General features: G+C 41.6%; 1 protein-coding gene across 1 annotated transcript in view; it reads right to left on the reverse strand.

The window, feature by feature from the left end:
* The window catches only part of LOC138855353 (ectopic P granules protein 5 homolog), an 81392-nt gene that overhangs the window by 42679 nt on the left and 15119 nt on the right, over positions 1 to 23594 (reverse strand). The window lies entirely within an intron of this gene.

Genomic DNA, 23594 nt, shown 5'->3' on the forward strand with positions numbered 1-23594 from the left:
TAAATTCAATCGTATTTCTCACCTTCTTTACCAAAGGCTTGGCACTAGGAGCATTCTTTGGAGCCATGGTAGCTTATTTAGTACAGTGGACCCCCGCATACCGATTTTAATCCGTGCAAGAGGGGTCATTGTTATGCGAAATAATCGGTATGCGAATGAATTTTCCCCATAAGAAATAATGGAAATCAAATTAATCCGTGCAAGACACCCAAAAGTATGAAAAAAAAATTTTTTTTACCACATGAAATGTTAATTTTAATACACACAAACTGAAAAAGGCATGCACACTTACATGACACTTACTTTTATTGAAGATCTGGTGATGATTGATGGGATGGGAGGAGGGGAGAGAGAGTGTTAGTGTTTAGAAGGGGAATCCCCTTCCATTAAGACTTGAGGTGTCGAGTCCTTTTCTGGGGTTACTTCCCTTCTTCTTTTAATGCCACTAGGACCAGCTTCAGAGTCACTGGACTTCTTTCGCACAACATATCTGTCCATAGTGGCCTGTACCTCTCGTTCCTTTATGACTTCCCTAAAGTGTTTCACAACATTGTCAGTGTAATAATCACCAGCACGGCTTGCAATAGCTGTGTGAGGGTGATTCTCATCCATAAAGGTTTGCACTTTCAGCCACATTGCACAGATTTCCTTAATCTTTGTAGTAGGCAACTTCTTCAATTTCTCTCTCCCCTCCTCTGAACCAGTTTTCTCAGGTCTGGCCTCTTGCTCTTGAAGTTGATCTATCAGCTCATCAGTGGTTAGTTCTTCATTGTCCTCCTCCACCAACTCTTCCACATCCTCCCCACTAACCTCCAACCCCAAGGACTTTCCCAATGCCACAATGGATTCCTCAACTGGCATAATCCTCTCAGGGTTAGCCTCAAACCCTTCAAAATCCCTTTTGTCTACACATTCTGGCCACAGTTTCTTCCAAGCAGAGTTCAAGGTCTTCTTAGTCACTCCCTCCCAAGCCTTACCTATAAGGTTTACACAATTGAGGATATTAAAGTGCTCTCTCCAAAACTCTCTTAGAGTCAATTGAGTTTCTGAGGTCACTACAAAGCACCTTTCAAACAGAGCTTTTGTGTACAGTTTCTTGAAGTTTGCAATAACCTGCTGGTCCATGGGCTGCAGGAGAGGAGTGGTATTAGGAGGCAAAAACTTGATGTTAATGAATTTCATGTCCCCATAAAGTCGCTCTGCCACGTCTGTAGGATGACCAGGGGCATTGTCTAACACCAGGAGGCACTTAAGTTCTAATTTCTTTTCAGTTAGGTAATCTTTCACATTGGGGGCAAATGCATGGTGTAACCAGTCATAGAAAAAGTCCCTAGTGACCCATGCCTTACTGTTTGTCCTCCACAGCACACACTAATTCTCCTTGAGGACATTCTTTTCCCTGAACGGTCTGGGAGTTTCAGAGTGATACACTAATAAAGGCTTAACTTTGCAATCACCAGTAGCATTGGAACACATCAACAAAGTAAGCCTGTCTTTCATAGGCTTATGTCCTGGGAGTGCCTTTTCCTCCTGAGTAATGTAGGTCCTGCTTGGCATTTTCTTCCAAAACAGGCCTGTTTCATCACAATTAAACACTTGTTCAGGTTTCAGTCCTTCAGTCTCTATGTACTCCTTGAATTCATGCACATATTTTTCAGCCGCTTTGTGATCCGAACTGGCAGCCTCACCATGCCTTATCACACTATGTATGCCACTACGCTTCTTAAATCTCTCAAACCAACCTTTGCTAGCCTTAAATTCACTCACATCAGCACTAGTTGCAGGCATTTTTTTAATTAAATCCTCATGCAACTTCCTAGCCTTTTCGCTTATGATCGCTTGAGAGACACTATCTCCTGCTAGCTGTTTTTCATTTATCCACACCAATAAGAGTCTCTCAACATCTTCCATCACTTGCGATCTTTGTTTCGAAAACACAGTTAAACCTTTGGCAAGAACAGCTTCCTTGATTGCCTTTCTGGTGCCCACAATAGTAGCGATGGTTGATTGGGGTTTCTTGTACAACCTGACCAGGTCGGCGATACGCACTCCACTTTCATACTTATCAATGATCTCTTTCTTCATTTCTATTGGAATTCTCACCCTTATTGGTGTAGGGTTGGCACTAGAAGCTTTCTTGGGGCCCATGGTCACTTATTTTCCAGAAACAGCACCGAAAACACTGTAATAATACGAAATATTCCAATTGTATGCTTGGATGTTACCGCGGAGGCTGGCTGGTAAACAATGGCACGGGCGGCACATGTGAGGCTGGCTGAGGGCGCACATTGGACGCGTCTCGGACGAAAATCGGTGAGCGGGTTTTTAAGCGGTATGCGAGGCAAAATTTTTGTGATTAAAGCAAGCGGTATGCGGATTAATCGTTATGTGGTGCCATCGGTATGCGGGGGTCCACTGTACTTGCAAGCACTAAAATGAATGGAATATTATGAAATATTTCGTATGAGCAAGTGAGGGGACTGTCGCTCACTGGTAAACAATGCCACACTGGCTGGGAAGGGAGGCCGCCCCGGCTCAGAGCATGAGTATGCGTCCCGAACGAATTACTATTCGAGAGTCAATCTACGATTAGCGAGCCCATGTTTTGACAAAAATATCGCTACGATTTCCGAAAATTAAGACTCTCGAGCCCTACGATTATCGAGGGACCACTGTATACGTCAAACACGGTGGCTCTTAAGACATAGAGTGGACCCCTGCATACCGTTGGCATCACATAACATTAAATCCGCATACCGATACATTTTATCGCTAAGATTTTGCCTCGCATACCGCTAAAAAATCCGCTCAATGCTATTCGTCCGAGACGCGTCTAATGTGCGGCCTGAGCCAGCCTCACATGTTCCGCCGGTGGCATTGTTTACCAGCCAGCCTCCGTGGCAACATCCAACCATACAATCGGAACATTTCGTATTATTACAGTGTTTTTGGTGATTTTATCTGCAAAATAAGTGACCATGGGCCCAAAGAAAGCTTCTAGTGCCAACCCTACAGGAATAAGGGTGAGAATTACTATAGAGATGAAGAAAGAGATCATTGCTAAGTATGAAAGTGGAGTGCGTGTCTCCGAGCTGGCCAGGTTGTATAGTAAACCCCAATCAACCATCGCTACTATTGTGGGCAACAAAAAGGCAATCAAGGAAGCTGTTCTTGCAGGAATTCAAGGAGTACATAGAAACTGAAGGGCTGAAACCTGAACAAGTGTTTAATTGTGATGAAACAGGCCTGTTTTGGAAGAAAATGCCAAGCAGGACCTACATCACTCAGGAGGAAAAGGCACTCCTATGAAAGACAGGCTTACTCTGTTGATGTGTTCCAATGCTAGTGGTGATTGCAAAGTGAAGCCTTTATTAGTGTATCACTCAGAAACTCCCAGAGCGTTCAGGCAAAAGAATATCCTCAAGGCTAATTTGTGTGTGCTGTGGAGGGCAAACAGTAAGGCATGGGTCACTAGGGACTTTTTCTATGACTGGTTACACCAAGCATTTGCCCCCAACGTGAAAAATTACCTAACTGAAAAGAAATTAGACCTTAAGTGCCTCCTGGTGTTAGACAATGCCCCTGGTCATCCTACAGACGTGGCAGAGCGACTTTATGGGGACATGAGATCATTAAGGTGAAGTTTTTGCCACCTAATACCACTCCTCTCCTGCAGCCCATGGACCAGCAGGTTATTGCAAACTTCAAAAAACTGTACACAAAAGCTCTGTTTGAAAGGTGCTTTGTAGTGACCTCAGAAACTCAATTGACTCTAAGAGAGTTTTGGAGAGAGCACTTTAATATCCTCAATTGTGTAAACCTTATAGGTAAGGCTTGGGAGGGTGTGACTAAGAGGACCTTGAACTCTGCTTGGAAGAAATTGTGGCCAGAATGTGTAGACCAAAGGGATTTTGCAGGGTTTGAGGCTAACCCTGGGAATCCTATGCCAGTTGAGGAATCCATTGTGGCATTGGGAAAGTCCTTGGGGTTGGAGGTTAGTGGGGAGGATGTGGAAGAGTTGGTGGAGGAGGACAATGAAGAACTAACCACTGATGAGCTGCTAGATCATCTTCATCAGCATGAGGCTAGACCTGAGGAAACTGCTTCAGAGGAGGGGAGAGAGAAATTGAAGAAGTTGCCTACTTCAAAGATTAAGGAAATGTGTGGAATGTGGCTTAAAGTGCAAACCTTTTTTGATGACAATCACCCTAACACAGCTATTGCAAGCCGTGCTGGTGACTATTACACTGACAATGTTGTGAACCACTTTAGGAAAGTCATAAAGGAACGGGAGGTACAGGCCTCTATGGACAGATATGCTGTGCGACAGAAGTCCAGTGACTCTGAAGCTGGTCCTAGTGGCATTAAAAGAAGAAGGGAAGTAACCCCGGAAAAGGACTTTACACCTCAAGTCTTAATGGAAGGGGATTCCCCTTCTAAACACTAAGACTCTCTCCTCCTCCCATCCCATCAATCATCACCAGATCTTCAATAAAGGTAAGTGTCATGTAACTGTGCATGTCTTTTTCAGTTTGTGTGTATTAAAATTAATATTTCATGTGGTAAAAATTTTTTTTTTCATACTTTGGGGTGTCTTGCACGGAATAATTTGATTTCCATTATTTCTTATGGGGAAAATTCATTCGCATAACGATAATTTCGCATAACAATGAGCTCTCAGGAACGGATTAATATCGTTATGCGGGGGTCCACTGTATATGTATATACGACCAAAACAGTTAAAGGGTTAACAGACACATTATATGGAGGGTTTACTTTATTAAAATAGGAGAGGAGAGTTATTAAATGGAGAGTTAGAGGTACTGTATTGGGAAGATGGAGGGAATATTTTGAGGAATTGTTAAATGTTGATGAAGATAAGGAAGCTGTGATTTTGTGTATAGGACAAGGAGGAATAACATCTCGTAGGAGTGAGGAAGAGCCAGTTGTGAGTGCGGGGGAAGTTCGTGAGGCAGTAGGTAAAATGAAAGGGGGTAAGGCAGCCGGGATTGATGGGATAAAGATAGAAATGTTAAAAGCAGGTGGGGATATAGTTTTGGAGTGGTTGGTGCAATTATTTAATAAATGTATGGAAGAGGGTAAGGTACCTAGGGATTGGCAGAGAGCACGCATAGTTCCTTTGTATAAAGGCAAAGGGGATAAAAGAGAGTGCAAAAATTATAGGGGGATAAGTCTGCTGAGTATACCTGGTAAAGTGTATGGTAGAGTTATTATTGAAAGAATTAAGAGTAAGACAGAGAATAGGATAGCAGATGAACAAGGAGGCTTTAGGAAAGGTAGGGGGTGTGTGGACCAGGTGTTTACAGTGAAACATATAAGTGAACAGTATTTAGATAAGGCTAAAGAGGTCTTTGTGGCATTTATGGATTTGGAAAAGGCATATGACAGGGTGGATAGGGGGGCAATGTGGCAAATGTTGCAAGTGTATGGTGTAGGAGGTAGGTTACTGAAAGCAGTGAAGAGTTTTTACGAGGATAGTGAGGCTCAAGTTAGAGTATGTAGGAAAGAGGGAAATTATTTCCCAGTAAAAGTAGGCCTTAGACAAGGATGTGTGATGTCACCGTGGTTGTTTAATATATTTATAGATGGGGTTGTAAGAGAAGTAAATGTGAGGGTCTTGGCAAGAGGCGTGGAGTTAAAAGATAAAGAATCACACACAAAGTGGGATTTGTCACAGCTGCTCTTTGCTGATGACACTCTGCTCTTGGGAGATTCTGAAGAGAAGTTGCAGAGATTGGTGGATGAATTTGGTAGGGTGTGCAAAAGAAGAAAATTAAAGGTGAATACAGGAAAGAGTAAGGCTATGAGGATAACAAAAAGATTAGGTGATGAAAGATTGAATATCAGATTGGAGGGAGAGAGTATGGAGGAGGTAAATGTATTCAGATATTTGGGAGTGGACGTGTCAGCGGATGGGTCTATGAAAGATGAGGTGAATCATAGAATTGATGAGGGGAAAAGAGTGAGTGGTGCACTTAGGAGTCTGTGGAGACAAAGAACTTTGTCCTTGGAGGCAAAGAGGGGAATGTATGAGAGTATAGTTTTACCAACGCTCTTATATGGGTGTGAAGCATGGGTGATGAATGTTGCAGCGAGGAGAAGGCTGGAGGCAGTGGAGATGTCATGTCTGAGGGCAATGTGTGGTGTGAATATAATGCAGAGAATTCGTAGTTTGGAAGTTAGGAGGAGGTGCGGGATTACCAAAACTGTTGTCCAGAGGGCTGAGGAAGGGTTGTTGAGGTGGTTCGGACATGTAGAGAGAATGGAGCGAAACAGAATGACTTCAAGAGTGTATCAGTCTGTAGTGGAAGGAAGGCGGGGTTGGGGTCGGCCTAGGAAAGGTTGGAGAGAGGGGGTAAAGGAGGTTTTGTGTGCGAGGGGCTTGGACTTCCAGCAGGCATGCGTGAGCGTGTTTGATAGGAGTGAATGGAGACAAATGGTTTTTAATACTTGACATGCTATTGGAGTGTGAGCAAAGTAACATTTATGAAGGGGTTCAGGGAAACCGGCAGGCCGGACTTGAGTCCTGGAGATGGGAAGTACAGTGCCTGCACTCTGAAGGAGGGGTGTTAATGTTGCAGTTTAAAAACTGTAGTGTAAAGCACCCTTCTGGCAAGACAGTGATGGAGTGAATGATGGTGAAAGTTTTTCTTTTTCGGGCCACCCTGCCTTGGTGGGAATCGGCCAGTGTGATAATAAAAATAAAAATAAATTTACTTTATTAGAACCTAAAGTGCGATATGTAGAGAGCACAGTGAAATTGGAGACTGCCATAGTTTAATGATAACAAGTTTCAATAACTCCATTATGGAAGGATTGAGGAAATAAAGACTGGGATGGAGTATACAACAGTCAAATCACTCAACATAGTGCAACCCTAACATGAGACTTGGTGTGATTATATTGGAATATCTCACCTAGGACCCCAACAGTGTCACTATCACAACTGCAAGGAAAATTATTAACTGGATAATATTTTTTTTTTATTAACACATCGACCGCTTCCCACCAAGGCAGGGTGGCCCGAAAAAGGAAAACTTTCATCATCATTCACTCCATTACTGTCTTGCCAGAGACGTGCTTACATTACAGTTATAAAACTGCAACATTAACACCCCTCCTTCACAATGCAGGCACTGTACTTCCCACCTCCAGAACTCAAGTCCGACCTGCCGGTTTCCCTGATTCCCTTCGTAAATGTTTCCTTGCTCACACTCCAACAGCATGTCAAGTCCTAAAAACCATTTGCCTCCATTTGCTACTAACACGCTCATGCATGCTTGCTGGAAGTCCAAGCCCCTCACACACAAAACCTCCTTTACCCCCTCCCTACAACCTTTTCTAGGCCGATCCCTACCCCACCTTCTAGCCACTACAGATTTATACACTCTCAAAGACACTCTATTTCCTTCCATCCTCTCTACATGTCCAAACAGCCCCAACAACCTCTCCTCAGCCCTCTGCATGACAGTTTGGGTAATCCCGCACCTCCTAATTTCTAAACTACCAATTCTCTGCATTATATTCACACCACACACACTGCCCTCAGACATGACATCTCCATTGCCTCCAGCCTTCTCCTTGTTGCAACATTCACCACCCATGCTTCACACCTATATAAGAGCACTGGTATAACTATACTCTCATCATTCCCCTCTTTCCTTCCAGGGAAAAAGTTCATCTCCACATACTCCTCAGTGCACCACTCACCTTTTTTTCCGCGTTAATTCTATGATTCACCTAATCTGTCATAGACCCATCTGCTGGCATGTCCACTCCCAAATATCTGAATACATTCACCTCCTCCATACTCTCTCTCCCTCCAATCTGATATCCTGTCTTCTGTTACCTAATTTTTTTGTTATCCTCATCACCTTACTCTTTCCTATACGTATTCACTTTTAATTTCCTTCTTTTACATACCCTACCAAACTCATCTACCAACCTCTGCAACTTCTCTTCAGAATCTCCCAAAAGCACAGTGCCATCAGCAAAGAACAACTAACTCCAACTTTGTGTTAAATTCTTCATCTTTTAACCCCACACCTGTTGCCAACACCCGAGCATTCACTTCTCTTACAATTTCATCTATAAATATATTGAACAACCATGGTGACATCACACATCCCTGCCTAAGGCCTACTTGTACTGGGAAATAATCTCCCTTTCTCCTATATACTCTAATCTGAGCCTCACTATCCTCATAGACACTCTTCACTGCTTTCAATAACTTATCTCTTATTCCATACAACTGCAATATCTGCCACATTGCCCCCCTGTCCACCCTATCATACACCTTTTCATTTAGTAACTTACCACCTATTCCATATACAGTGGACCCCCTCATACCGTTGGCATCACATAATGTTAAATCCGCATACCGATACATTTTATCGCTAAGATTTTGCCTTGTCTTGTTAGACTGTAGTGTGTCTTGTAAGACTGTAGTGTGTCTTGTAAGACTGTAGTGTGTCTTGTAAGACTGTAGTGTGTCTTGTAGGACTATAGCGTGTCTTGTAAGACTGTAGTGTGTCTTGTAAGACTAAATCCAGAAATGCCACAAAAACCTCTCTACCCTTATCTAAATATTGTTCGCCTATATGTTTCACTGTAAAGACTTGGTCTACACACCCCCTACCCTTCCTAAAGCCTCATTGCTCATCTGCTATCCTATTCTCCGTCTTACTCTTAATTCTTGCAATAATAACTCTACCATACACTTTACGAGGTATACTCAACAGACTTACTCCTCCATAATTTTTACACTCTCTTTTGTCCCCTTTGCCTTTATACAAAGGAACTATGCATGCTCTCTTCCAATCCTTAGGTACCTTACCCTCTTCCACACAATTATTAAATAAAAGTACTAACCACTCCAAAACTATATTCCCACCTGCTTTTAGCATTTCTATCTTTATCCCATCAATCCTAGCTGCTTTACCCCCTTTCAGTCTACCCACTGCCTCATGCACTTTCCCCACACTCACAACTGATTCTTCCTCACTCCTACAAGATGTTACTCCTCCTTGCCCTATACACGAAATCACAGATTCCTTACCTTCATCAACATTTAACAATTCCTCAAAATATTTCCTCCATCTTCTCAATACCTCTAACTCTCCATTTAATAACTTTTCTCTCCTATTTTTAACTATCAAATCCATTCATTCCCTAGGCTTTCTCAACTTATTAATCTCTCCAAAACTTTTTCTTTTCAACAAATTTTGTTAACATCTCATCTACTCTCTCATTTGCTCTCTTTTTACATTGCTTCACCACTCTTTGAACCTCTCTTTTTCTCTCCATATACTCCCCTCCTTGCATCACTTCTACTTTGTAAAAACTTCTCATATGCTAATTTTTTCTCTCTTTACATCATTCCACCAATTGCTCTTCTTTCCTCCCACACCCACTTTCCTGTAACCACAAACGTCTGCTGAACACTCTAAGTCTACATTCTTAAACCTACCCCATACATCTTTGACCCCATTATATATACTCTCACTAGCCCATCTATCCTTCAATAGCTGTTTATATCTTACTCTAACTGCCTCCTCCTTCAGTTTATAAACCTTCACCTCTCTCTTACTTGCTGCTTCCATTTTCCTTGTATCTCATGTAACTTTTACTCTCACTGTAGCTACAACTAAAAAGTGATCTGATATATCTGTGGCCCCTCTATAAACATGTACATCCTCAAGTCTGCCCAACAGTCTTTTATTTACCAATACATAGTCCAACATACTACTGTCATTACGCCCAGTATCATATCTAGTATACTTATTTATCCTCTTTTTCTTAAAATATATATTACTTACAACCAAACCCCTTTCTATACAAAGTTCAAAGGGCCCCCATTATCATTTACACCTGCCACTCCAAACTTACCTACCACACCCTCTAAATGTTTCTCCTGCTGTAGCATTTAGGTCCCCTACTACAATCACTCTTTCACTTGGTTCAAAAGTTCCTATACACTCGCTTAACATCTCCCAAAACCTCTCTCTCTCTCCTCTACACTCCTCTCTTCTCCAGGTGCATACACACTTATTATGACCCACTTTTTGCATCTCACCCTTATTTTAATCCACATAATTCTTGAATTTATACATTTATATTCCCTCTTCTCTTTCCATAACTGATCCTTCAACATTACTGTTACCCCTTCCTTAGCTCTAACTCTCTCAAATACTCCTGACTTAATCCCATTTATTACTCCCCATTAAAACTCCCCTATCCCTTTCAGCTTTGTTTCACTTAGCGCTAGAACATCAAACTTCTTTTCATTCATAACATTAGCAAATATTTCTTTATCACCTACACTACATCCACGCAGATTCAAACATCCCAGTTTTATAGTTTTTCTTTTTGTCATTTTTAGTACTAGTTTATACAGGAGAAGGGGTTACTAGCCTCTTGCTCCCGGCATTTTAGTCATCTCCTACGACACGCATGGCTTATGGAGGAAAGATTCTTTTCCACTTCCCCACTGAAAATTAGGGAAATAAAGAAGAACAAGAACTATTAAGAAAAACTAGATATGTGTATGTACACCTACCATCTGACTTACGACCTGTTCGACTTACGACCACTCGACTTACGACTGTGTTTTTTATGCCAAATTTCTCGGAAATAAGCAACTATTTGTGTTGTACACAGTGTTTTATCCTAAACCTTACAGTATAAAATACAATACTAACAACATAAAAAGTAAGTAAAACATGAAATACCAAAATAAAACAATAAAATAAAGTCTTTACAAAAATGTTTTGTTGATATTCAGTAGTAAAGTTCGACTTACGACCATTTCGACTTACGACCAGTTTCTCGGAACCGAACTCGGTCGTAAGTCGGAAGGTAGGTGTATATATATGCATGTGCATGCCCGTGTAATGTGACCTAAGTGTAAGTAGAAGTAGCAAGATATACCTGTTATCCAGCGAGTTTATTAGAAAAAGGACAGCTGCAATCCTACCATCCCATAAAACAGTTGCAGGTTTCTGTTTCACACTCACTTGGCAAGACGGTAGTACCTCCCTGGGTGGCTGTTGTCTACCAACCTACTACCTATAACTAGAACCTTCAAAACAGGAGAGGCCAAGCCAATGATGATAATCTTCCAGTCACTTGGGCTGGGGTACTGTTCTACTCTAACGTCTCCAATCAAGGAAGGCAAAAATGCAAAACTAGGAGAATATGCAGAGAACAGCCACTGCTCATTTAAATTCAGTGAATCACCTAAATTACCAGGGGCATTTGAAGTCCCTTGATCTATGCTCCTTGGAATGAAGGCAAGATACATTATGATCTACACCTGGAAAATTCTAAAGAAACTGGTCCTTAATCTCCATACACAAATCACTCCCCATGAAAGTAAAATGTTCTGAAGATAGTGCCAAATACTCCCAATAAATAGCAAAAGTGCAGTGAGTACACAAAGGAAAAATTCAATAAGTGTGAAGGGACCTAGACTTCATTACCTACTTTTATACAAAGGGGGAATTGCTAACAAACCTCAGATTATCTTCAAAAGAGAACTGGACCAGTTCCTTAAGTCTGTTCCTGTGGTGCACATGTTGGTCCTCATGTGGCTAACACCAACTGTCAGGTTGATCAGGTCATCCATCAGCAAGCTTGGTGTAAAGCTGGGTCTCAGAACACTGTCTAGGTAGAATATGCAGGCAGGCCCCACTTTACAGCGCTTCAATTTACGGTGTTTCACTAATGCAGTTCTTTTCAATTATACCCATTCTTTATTTATTCAGATTTTCTAAAATAAATATATTCATACCACAATATAAGCTAAGGACAAAAAAATTTTAAGGTAAGTAATGTGTGTACTGTATATGCCTTTTTTAGGCCTAGTTCTACTGCTCACTTAATATATGATAATGTAAACATGTTATCAGGCTTCTTTATGCATTTGAAAGAAAAAAAATAAAAGGTTATGTTTCACTTTACAGCAGTATCCCAGAACCTAACCTGTTGCTTAAGTGGGGCCCTTCTGTAATGGACTTCTGAAATAACAGACTGAATCCAATGGATAAACTGCAAATCCTTTACATAATGAACTAATTGGAAGGGGAGGGGGGAAGTTGTAGTAGATCAAGAAGGATTATTTAGTCATAACAATAATAAACCACTGTTACCAAGGGGCTTTGTGCACTGTTTACAAATCTACCAACCCTGTGGATTTGGTTCCGTATTACCAAAGTTAGTTAAATGGAGGGTTTACTGTACTTTTATCTCCTTTATTTTAAAGGTTTATTGGAATGTCTCTAAACTGTGTGTACAGTGCTATACTGGGTATACAATAGTATGTGATAAATAGTTTATAACTGATAAGTTGAAGATTGAGACACTTATGCAACATATGGAAATCTTTATTAAAGAAATATTTTGTCACAGTGGCTTCATCAGTCCAATACAAAGTAGAAAGGTGTAAGGAGAGGAGTAGTTTGAGGTAATCAGTTCCTTAGCCTGGAGTCGATGTGTTCAATCCACCAATCTTATATTGTGTGTACTTTTTACAAGTGTCTCAATCTTATACAATAGAGTATTTTAGTCCTTTTTATGCTAGCTATTTTTAACACTGATTTAATGGACACTCAGAAACTCTCTCCTATTAGCCACTTATATCTTATATCTAATGTTTAAATTTGCTTACCATACAAAATATTCACACTTTCTACTGTTCAAGCTACCTACAGGACACTCAATACAAACATTAACCCACAACTTTAGATTCTATCTGGAAAGCTGCAACAGAACACATCGAAGTTTGTTTCCACATGATACCATGTGCTTAACAATTTGCAAATGGGTGAAATTATTTACAAACATTATTTCCCAGTCCACAGCAAGATTCTAACCTACACACACTGCACGAATGTAGTACTTATGTCACACAGCCAGATCCCAGATACAATGTTTATACAGAAATGAGTGACATTCAGATAGCCCATGGCTTTGCAGAGCATTTCAGGCAAGCTTAAACCTAACTTAAGGAGAAAGTATCTCTTTGATATTCCATGTGTACAACTCCACCTATTCAAAAACTCGATGAAATTAAAAGGCCTAAAGATATGAAACTCTCTCTGAAAATGCTAAAATGTTCCCATCTGCCAACAACTTTACTAATACTTTTAAAAAGCACAAAGAAAGCCACTAGAATGAATAAGCATTTCAGGCAGACTAATACTAATGTTTCCACACTACTTAAGATTAAACATAGGTTACTGAGTGGTAAATTTTAATTATGTATTATTACAAAAGGGAGGTAGCAAAAATATTACAATTAGTACAATTTACAAGGGAAAGATAGCAAAATATTACAAGTAACATAATTTACAATAGTACAATTTTAAGTGTGTATTAATAATTTAAAATGATTTAGTAATCTTAAGTTAACTGGGATTTATTAAATAGCTTCAAACTGGCTCTATGATTTCAGGCCATGGGATGATTTTAAGAGATAGTGTAGAAACAGGAAGCAGTTGGATGAGTTGGTTGTGCTTGGTATAGCAAAGTGGTATAGTTACTTTTGGGAAATAAGGTGATTTTTAATTATAACTCTAAAATGTCTGGCAGACAGGAGACCTTTTGCTAGTTCAGGTAATGAATTCCAGATCTTAGGGTCCTTTATGTGCATTGCATTTTTGCATAGGGAGAGACAGACATGAAGGATGTCAAAGAGAGTTTTGTACCTTGTGTTGTGCCTGTGTGTTCTGTTGTATCTACCAAGGAGCAGTCTGAGGGGAGGGTTTATACTGGAGTTTAATATTGCATGTAAATATACTGTATAATAGGCACAGTAATACAAGTGCATATTTTGTATGTTAAGTAAGTTCAAACTCCTGAAGAGCAGAGAGGTGTGTTGACTGGCACAGGAATGGGTGATACAGCAGCATTTTGTAGTGTTACTAACGGTTTAAGGTGATTGGTTATGGTAGATCCCCAAGCACAAATACCATAGGTGAAGTAAGGGTAGATTAGAGAGTGGTATAGTTATTATTATTATAATAAAAAAGAAGCACTAAGCCACAAGGGCTATGCAGCGCAGCAGGGTAGGGAAGGAAGTGAGGGTATTGGGCGGCAGAAGGGGGGAGGAATGATTAGTAGGTTACAGAAAACAGTGGGGTAGGGGATAGTGCGGGGGTAGAGGGTAGCAAGAGATTGAGGTAGAAAGGGCTGAAGGTATCAGAGTTTGTGGAGTAAGTCAGTTGTTGTCAAAAAGTCAATGGGAGAGTCCGGATGAAAGGTAGGTCCAGCAGCGAGAAGGGAAGATAAAGAGAGAGCAGTGGAGCGAAGACGATGACGGAGGTAAATTCTGCGTGCTCATTCAAATTCAAATTCAAAGTTTATTCTCTATAAAGATTACAATGTTGAATTTACAGAATTTGGTTGTTGTGTGGTTTACATGTAGTTAAATAATGATTACAGAGTGTACCACTAGAACGCCTAGCATGGCTAGGCATTTCGGGCAGACTTAGTTTAATTCTTTATTTTAAAAAATTACAAATTATGAGGTAAGTTGGTATTATGGCTAAGTGACTAAATACTAGTTTGTGAGTTTAGCAATGTGAATGCTTTTGTTTTGGCACAGTACATAGTTTCAATATTGGAGTATCATAGGATTCATTATTTTAAGATTGAGATTAATATTTCTGTTTATGGTCAAATGGGTGAGTGAGTGTAAGTGTGAACCACCAGGTGGTATTTGTGTAGTTAGTTGATGGGGTTTATCAGGGAGATAAGATGTTTTCTAATGGTAGTTTTGAAGGTGATGAATGTGTCTGCAGTTCTAGAGTTCTCAGGTAGGGTGTTCCAGATTTTAGGGCCTTTGACATACATTGAATTTTTGTAAAGGTTTAGTCGGACATGGGGAATGTCATAGAGATGTTTGTGTCTGGTGTTATGCCTGTGGGTTCTGTCACAACTATCATGAAAGCGTTTTAGGTCAAGGTTGATATTGGAGTTTAAGGTCCTGTAGATGTAGATTGCACAGTAGTAAGTGTGGATGTACTGAACAGGGAGTAAGTTTAGATCTATGAAGAGTGGGGGGATGTGTTGCCAGGGATGGGATTTAGTGATTATTCTTACTGCAGCTTTTTGTTGGGTTATTATTGGCTTTAGGTGTGTTCCTGCAGTTGATCCCCAAGTACAAATAGCATAGGTGAGGTATGGATAAATAAGTGAGTGGTATAGTGTGAGAAGGGCATTTTGCGGCACGTAGTATCGTATCTTGGAGAGGATCCCAACTGTTTTGGATACTTTTTTGGTTATGTGTTGGATATGGGTGCTGAAATTCAGGTTGTTGTCAAGGTATAGGCCTAGGAATTTGCCCTCATTATGTCTGGTAATTAGAGTGTTGTCGATCTTAATGTTATTTTGTGCATCTTCTGCTCTGCTACCAAACATAATATAGTAGGTTTTGTCAGTGTTAAGCGTAAGTTTATTGGCTGTAATCCAAGTCGATATTTTGATCAGCTCCTCGTTAACAATGGTGTTGAGGGTGGCAAGATTAGGGTGAGAGATGACATAAGTCGTGTCGTCAGCAAAGAGAATGGGTTTCAGGTGTTGGGATACGTTTGGAAGGTCATTGATGTATATGAGGAAGAGCAGGGGACCAAGGACACTTCCCTGCGGAACTCCAGTATCAAGTGGCCGTGATGTTGATGCTGTGTCTTTAATGGTAACATACTGATACCTATTAGTAAGGTAAGATTTGAAATAAGCAAGCGCATGGCCTCTTATACCGTAATGGTCAAGTTTGTGGAGTAGGATGTTGTGGTCTACTGTGTCAAAAGCTTTTCTTAGGTCAATAAAAATTCCTAGTGGATATTCCTTATTTTCCAATGCTGTGTAAAGCAGATCTAGCATTTTTATGATTGCACCATTGGTGCTTTTATTTTTCCTAAATCCAAATTGGTAGGGGTTGAGTATGTTTTGTGCTGTTATAAATGAATATAGTCTCCTGTGCACGAGTTTCTCAAAGATTTTGGATAGCAATGGTAAGTTTGATATTGGCCTATAGTTGTTTAAGTCTGTAGGGTCACCACCTTTATGTATTGATGTAACCCTTGCCATCTTGAGTAGTTTCGGGAAGGTGCTAGTTTCTAGTGACTTGTTAAAAAGTAATGAAATAGCATGCGAAAGGATATGGGCCGCTCGCTTGTACAGTAATGGTGGGACATTAGACAGATTCCCTGAGTTGTTTTTAAGTGACTTTATAATCTCGGTGACTTCCGAGGGCTCAGTTGGCGAGTTTTGGCACTGGAAAATTTAAACCCATGCGTGGTGGCCCAATTGGAAACACGGTCGACTGCATGCTGGAGAGAAACTGTAATGAGGTGACAGTCAGCGCCTGCACAAGCAATAGCAAAGTCATCTACATAGAGTGATGACTAAATATTGGAAGGAGAAAAAGTGTGCTCAGAACACATCCCTGAGGGACACCTTCAGCTTAGACAAAGTCCGAGGAGAGCTCATTATTGACTCGAACACGAAAAGGTCTGTCAGTTAAAAAGTTCTTAAGGAAAGATGGTAGACTGCCTCGGAGGCCTAAGGAGTGGGCTTGGGCCAAAATATTATACCTCCAAGTTGTGTCATATGCCTTTTCATGGCCAAAAAATATGGCAATAACCGAGTGGTTATTCGCAAAGGCATTACGAATGTACGTATCCAAATGTAGTAGGGGGTCTATGGTAGAACGGCCCTTACGAAAGCCATATTGATGAGTGGAGAGACTGTTGTATGTCTCTAAATACCACATTAAACGTCTATTTACCAGACGTTCCATCACTTTGCAAACTGCACTGGTAAGAGCGATGGGACGATAGTGGGAGGCTTCATGTCCCGTAGTACCCGGTTTGCGGAAAGGGAGGAAAGGGAGAACAATGGCAGATTTCCACAGCTGTGGAAGAACTCCTTGTGACCAAATAAGATTGAAAAGGCGTAAGAGGACTGCAAGAGCCGACTGATGTAAATGTTGTAACATACGAATATGAATGTCGTCGGGCCCAGCTGTCGATGAACAGCAAGCCGAGTGTTGCCTCCAGTTCCTGAAGTGTAAAAGGTACATTATACTGTTCTTCGATGAGAGAGGAAAAGTCCAAGGTTGCTAACTCTCTGGCAGACTTTGAGGAAAGAAACGAGGGGCAGAGATGGAGCCCCAGAGAAATACGGACTAGATGACTGCCAATTTCAATGGCAACATCTAGAGGGTTTGTATATATCAACACCGGTAACCCGCAGAACAGGAGTCGGGTCAGGAGAATATTTACCAGTTTCCGTACTTTTTTCCAGACTGCACTCATAGAGGAAGCAGAGGTGATGATAGAGACAATCTCGCCAGCAAGTGCATTTAGTGTCACAGGTGACACGGCGAGCAATCACAAGCTTCTGCTTAAATTCAAGAAGTCTCTCAGTGGTTCTATTATACCGGTACCTGCCCCATGCAGCGCATTTCAAACGTACTGCACGAGCACAAGCAGTAGACCACCAAGGCACGCATTTCTGAGAATGCCTGCCCGAGGTTTGGGGTATAGAATGAGAAGCTGCGGTTAAAACTGAGGACGAAAAGAGGTGTAAAAGCTCATCAATGGAGGACAAAGAAGGAACCTCACTAAAAACAGTTAGTTGTTAGTAAAGGTCCCAATCTGCCTGATCAAATTGCCAGCGTGGGTTACGAAGAGGTGGTGAACACGAAGGGGAAGTAAGAATGAACCATACCCCCGGCCGGGATTGAACCCGCGGTCATAGAGTCTCAAAACTCCAGCCCGTCGCGTTAGCCACTAGACCAGAATGATTGGAAAATGATCGCTGTCATATAAATCCGGGAGAACAGACCAGGTGAGGTCTAGTGCGGCAGAGGAAGAGCAGACTTTGAGATCAATGCAAGAGAGAGTATGAGTGTGAGTACCTGTATTTAAAACATGGAGGGGGTGGGAAGCACGAAAAGTCTCTAGCTGAATGCCACGGGAATCACAGTGAGACCCCCCAGAGGAAATGATGGGCATTAAAATCGCCAAGTAACAGAAGTGGTGGTGGTAATGACGAAACAAGAAAGGCAATATCCAGAATAGATAATGCTCGAGAAGGAGAGAGATACAAAGAACAGAGTGTATACCACCTATGCAGGTGGATACGGGCTGCTGTGTAATGCAGCGAAGTACGAACAAATAGCTGATGGTATGGAATATCAGTGCGTAGAAGGAGGGCACTTTCGTTAAAGGTCCCGTTAGGAAAAGGATCCGAAGAATACAGTAAATTATAGTCTGAGATGGGATAGATAACAGCAAATTGTAATTTTAGTTCTTGTAAGCAAACACCAACAGGGAAAAATTGGGAGAGCAACATCTGAGGCTCACCCCGATTACCCCTGAGGCCGCATATATTCCACTGTAAATAGGCCATGATTGGCAACGATAAAGGTACTAAAAATCCGCAGGTAAAGGTACTTACGGACTAGAGGGGTTAGAAAAGTCCACATGCGGAGGCAGCAGAAAACGTTCAAGCAGCGAAGGAACGGTGCGCTGTGAAGAAAGGAGTTGCGCAGATGGAGAAGAGGAAAGAGAAGGAACAGTGTGGATCAGTGTCCATTGATGGTTTGGTTTCTGCAATATATTCAGAGATTGCTTCAAGTGTTTCGAAGTTCAGAGACGTCGTATGGGAGACAACATTGGAGATGGAAGGAGGAGGAGTTTGAGTAAAGATCGGAACTGTAATGGACTGTACCAAGGTGGGGGGGGGGCGAAAGGGTGGAGGGAACTGGAGAAGTGTGGGAGGTTACAGAAGAGGCAGAAACCTGGGAGGTGGCAGAAGAGGAAGAAACTTGGGAGGGGACAGGAGAGGAAGGCACAGTACGAGGAGGAGGATGAACCTCCACACTTGTAACAGAGCCAGTGAAAGGGGAAAACCCAGGTACAGAGACCGGGAAGGTAAAATGTGGAGGTGGATGAAGGGAAGGAGAGGTTACAGGAGATTTTTTGGACTTCTGAGAAGTAGAGGGGCAACTTGGAGGAGATGTCGTACGAGGTCTTGTCAATACCAGGGTTTATGAGGGACAACACGAAGAAATGAGAAAAGACTGAGGTGTTGAAGTAGGGACGTCGGAGCCCAGGACAGCAAAAGAATTAGACACAGGAGTGACTATGGGACTGGCAACCGCAGAGGACGCTGCAGAAGATGGGACCCCAGAAGTGGGGGGACGTTTTGAAACACAAGAATAAGAAACACGGGGTAGTCTCCCTTGGAGGCAGAGATGAGAAACTGCCATAGCATAAGGGGGACCTTCTGCCTCTTTGAGGCAACGAATTTCCCGCTCATTTAAGTAGACCTGGCAATGGTGACAGTACGAAGGGTGAGCCTCACGACAATTAAGGCAAGAGGGAGGTCGACTGCAAGACGTATTAGAATGGTCATTGGCACCACAGACTGGGCATTCGGCTATAGATCTGCAATATTTTGCTGGGTGGCCAAATCGCCAGCAATTTCTACACTGTTGCAGTGTAGGGATCACCTTTCGAACTTGTAACCGATGTCCTGCTACATAAACAGAGAATGGGAGTTCACGGCTGTCAAAAGTTAAACGAGCCACATTGCAAGGGTATCGTCTCCGTCCGCAGGCAGGAAGAAAATAAGTGTCTACCTTGAGAATTGGGAGATCTTGGAGTTCCAGCTGTTAGAAAATGTCATTGCCACATGTCTGGAAATTCTGTTGGACTATGGTATGGGGCAGAATGACAGTACCACTAAAAGAATTGAGGGAATGATGTTTTTCGATAGTGATAGGAATAGTATTGATATGTGAAAGAAGAGAAAGATCATGAGCTCGGGTAGCATTCTGGACTGTGATGATGCACGTACCACTCTTAAGAGCATGAAAGGAAATATCTCTACCAACATGGCGTAGGAGCACTTTGTCAATACTATGGTCGGAAAGATAGGGAGTAGAAGAAGTCGGTCTTAAAGTAAAGAATTTAGTCCATTGTGTGGTCCGAAACTGAGTGTGGAGAGGGAGTGCATGACTTGTCGGTCTTTTCCGAGTAGATTGGGAAGGTAACGAAGTAACATCATCAGGAGATTGTCGTTGGCGTTTAGAAGTGGGACCAGAGTTGGTCCGACATAGGATGGGCTGGCGATTCGAAAATTGCTGCACCATAGAGGGAGAGGCTGGAAGCATAGTCAAAGTAGGCAAAGGAGAGCGGAGGTCAGACAAATTGAAGGAGTCAGACGAAACAGCACCAGCAAGAGGTACAGGGTCCTTAGGAGTGTCCAAAGTGTGGTCAAAAGACGAGGCGAGGTCAGAACGGGGTGCAGTAACAAGAGGACCTCAGCACCGCAAATAGCGCAGATGCAGCATGGAACCTGTGCCATACCCTACTCTTCATGCCAGTAAACCAGCAATCCTGGATAGCAACCTCACATCTGCTGAGCTACCTCGGTGGACAAAAGAGAGGGTGGCCGGATATCCGCCACAAAGCATACCTCCTTCGGCCACCACCCCCGGAGTCCGAAAGGTGGCTTCCAGAGATACACCCGTCGCCCGAAAGACACCCAAAGCTACCCTCCGGGATACCGGAGAGGGAAAGGAACATCCCCAGGCAATCCAGATTCCACAGCAAACTACGCCACCGCCAAGAACCTCAACGGAATGGGATGGACCCCAGTACCCTTTTCCCTACCTAGGAACTAGCATGCCAGTGGGAAAAATCCCAAAGGACAAAAAGAGGAAGGGCAAAAGGGAGGGGTGGGGAGGAGGAGGAGGAAAGGAAAAAGGGGAGGATGGGGAGGACAGGATAGGGAAGGGGGGATTGGGGGTAATTAGGTTCGGTCTGAGGAAGGAGACCGAGAGGTCTAATTCCTCAGACGAAGAGCCTCTTCACCACGCCAAGGAGCCCCCCTTGAAGAGGTGTTGTATAGTTTAAATACTGCCATTTGCACACACAGTACCATATCTTGAAAAGGATGCCTACTGTTTCACTCTCTCTCTCCTTTTCTTTCTCATATTCATTTTCTCTCTCACTGTTGATCCCATAGGAATCATACAATGCCTGGGGAATGAGAGGTAATCAGGAATGATCTGAGGAAAGAGAATACAATACTATCAATGCATAAACACCAGTGGTCCACAAGTATCTAGCCAAGAAAGGAATGTACTCATTTAACTCATTTGGTGAAACAAGCAATTTTATTTAGGTACAGGTATACATAAGTACAGGTCAGCCATCACTAATCTGGCATCACTGGGACCTGTAGTGTGCCAGATTAGTGAGTTTGCCGGATTACAGAGTGATTAGGTTAGAATACATTTAATTAACCTATCAACAGAGACTCTTTCTGCTACATCATCTTCATTTTCATCACTGCTTTCTCCTCCACTGCCTTGCTGCTGTGGATTTACAACCATCTGCACAATTTCTGAGTCAGTGTAATGATGAAATTTGAAATTATGCTAGCTGAAATTAGTGCTGGATTACTGATGGAACCGGATAACTGATTGCCAGATTAGTGATGGCCGACCTGTACAACTATCATACCTAGTGACATGTAAATTACCCAGGATAACCAAAAAAAGAAGTCTAAGAGATTTATTTCCACTAGGGTCCCTGTAATATCTTATTATTTAAAGCCTAGCTGTGAAATACAGTAGAAATCAGTCATGATTATAACCTTAAATGCCAGAACTAGATTTGATGCCTCAATCACTTTCAGGTTCATGCTTCTGAGTAAGGAACTTAACGTAATTTTTGCTAGTGTCCTAGTGACAAAAAATAATAATAGCATAGTAAAATAAAATTATTTAATAATTTCCCCAATACTGTTTCTTATCTCACTCTCATGTGAATGTTTACAATAATCACTGCTTTACATTAGCAATGAATTAATCTCTCTCAACTTTTTTGGACTATCCTAGGTAATTTAAACTATGTATGATAATTGTACTTATGTGTACCTGTACCTAAATAAACTTATTTCCCAACTTGATTTGTTCAGCACTGTAGAAACCTTCTTTCCTAGCAAAAGTTGAATACCAATCACCTTAAACCTTTAATAACCCAACAAAAAGCTGCTGTGCGGATGATTACCAACTCCTGCGCCAAGCAACACACCCCACCGCTCTTCAAGAGCTTGAACATACTTAATATACAAAATATACACTCATTATTGTGCCTGCTATATATACTGAACATTAACCTTCAATATAAACCCTCTGCTTAAACTTCTCCTTGATAGTTATAACAGAATGTGCAGGCATAACACAAGACACAAAACACCTTGATATCCCTTGTGTCCATCTTGAACTATGCAAAAATGCAATGCACATAAAATGCCCGAATATCTGGAATTCATTGCCTGAACCAGCAAAAGGTCACCTGCCTGCAAATCAATTAAGGGCTAAACTTAAAAATCATCTCTTCTTCTTCTTTCAACAAACCGGCCATATCCCACCAAGGCAGGGTGGCCCCAAAGAGAAAAACAAAAGTTTCTTTTTTTACCTTTAGTAATATACATATACAGAGAGGGTTGCTAGCCTCTTGCTCCTGGCATTTTAGTCGCCTCTTAATGACACATGGCTTATGGAGAAAGGAGTCTGTTCCACTTCCCCATGCAGAAAAAATCATCTCATTTCTCAATATTAACCATACCAATACTATGCTAAATCATTTAACCAGTTTGAAGCAACTCTCTCAATTATTTTATGACCTCTAATCTATGTATTAAAAAATTAATACATACTTAAAATTGTAATCTTGTCTCATTATAAATTGTACTACTTGTAATACTGTTATTTGTTACATGCTGCATCAAGACTATACATCTTATTAACTATAAAACTTCTTGGTTACCTTACAGTAGAAATTAGGTAATATAATGAATAATTGAAATTTACCACTCTTTAACCTGTCTAGACTAAAGTAGTCTTTACACCACAAAGGAATTTTTCAAGTGCCAAAAGCAGGGGTGAGGAACATCCAGCCTGCAGGCCGTATAAGGCCCGCAAAATCAACCAAAGTTCCAGCCATCACATTAGAAGTGAATTCATTGCTAATTTTTAAGTTGATAATTTTGTAAGGCCTGAGAATGATATAAATATCCAAATGGTCCTTGGCAGAAAAAAGGTTCCCCACCCCTGCCTAAAGCAAATACAGCCTCTCCTCACTTACCGACGTACTCGTTTACCAAACTTGGATTTACGACAGGCTCTCTAACCAGTTTGCATACCTAAATAATGTATATGAGGTGATTTCTCCTATTCTGTTTATTACAATATACAGTACCTACTGTATAAACATTTAAAAATACGTATACCAGAAATGTTATAAATGGTGCAAAAGTGACATTAAAATAATATCAAAGATGGTTGACACATACCCACTACCATTATAGTATGCTCCTCACTTCGTGGCTAATTCGTTTATTGACGTGGTCTTAGGTACAGAACTCCATTGTTAAGTGAGGAGAGGCTGTACATCTGAACTGAATACACCTACCATCCAACTTACGACCGAGTTCGGTTCCGAGGAACCGGTCGTAAGTCGAAATGGTCGCAGGTCGAACTTTACTAC

The sequence above is a fragment of the Cherax quadricarinatus genome, chromosome 91 (assembly GCF_038502225.1).
Source record: "Cherax quadricarinatus isolate ZL_2023a chromosome 91, ASM3850222v1, whole genome shotgun sequence".
Taxonomy (NCBI): Eukaryota; Metazoa; Arthropoda; class Malacostraca; order Decapoda; family Parastacidae; genus Cherax; species Cherax quadricarinatus.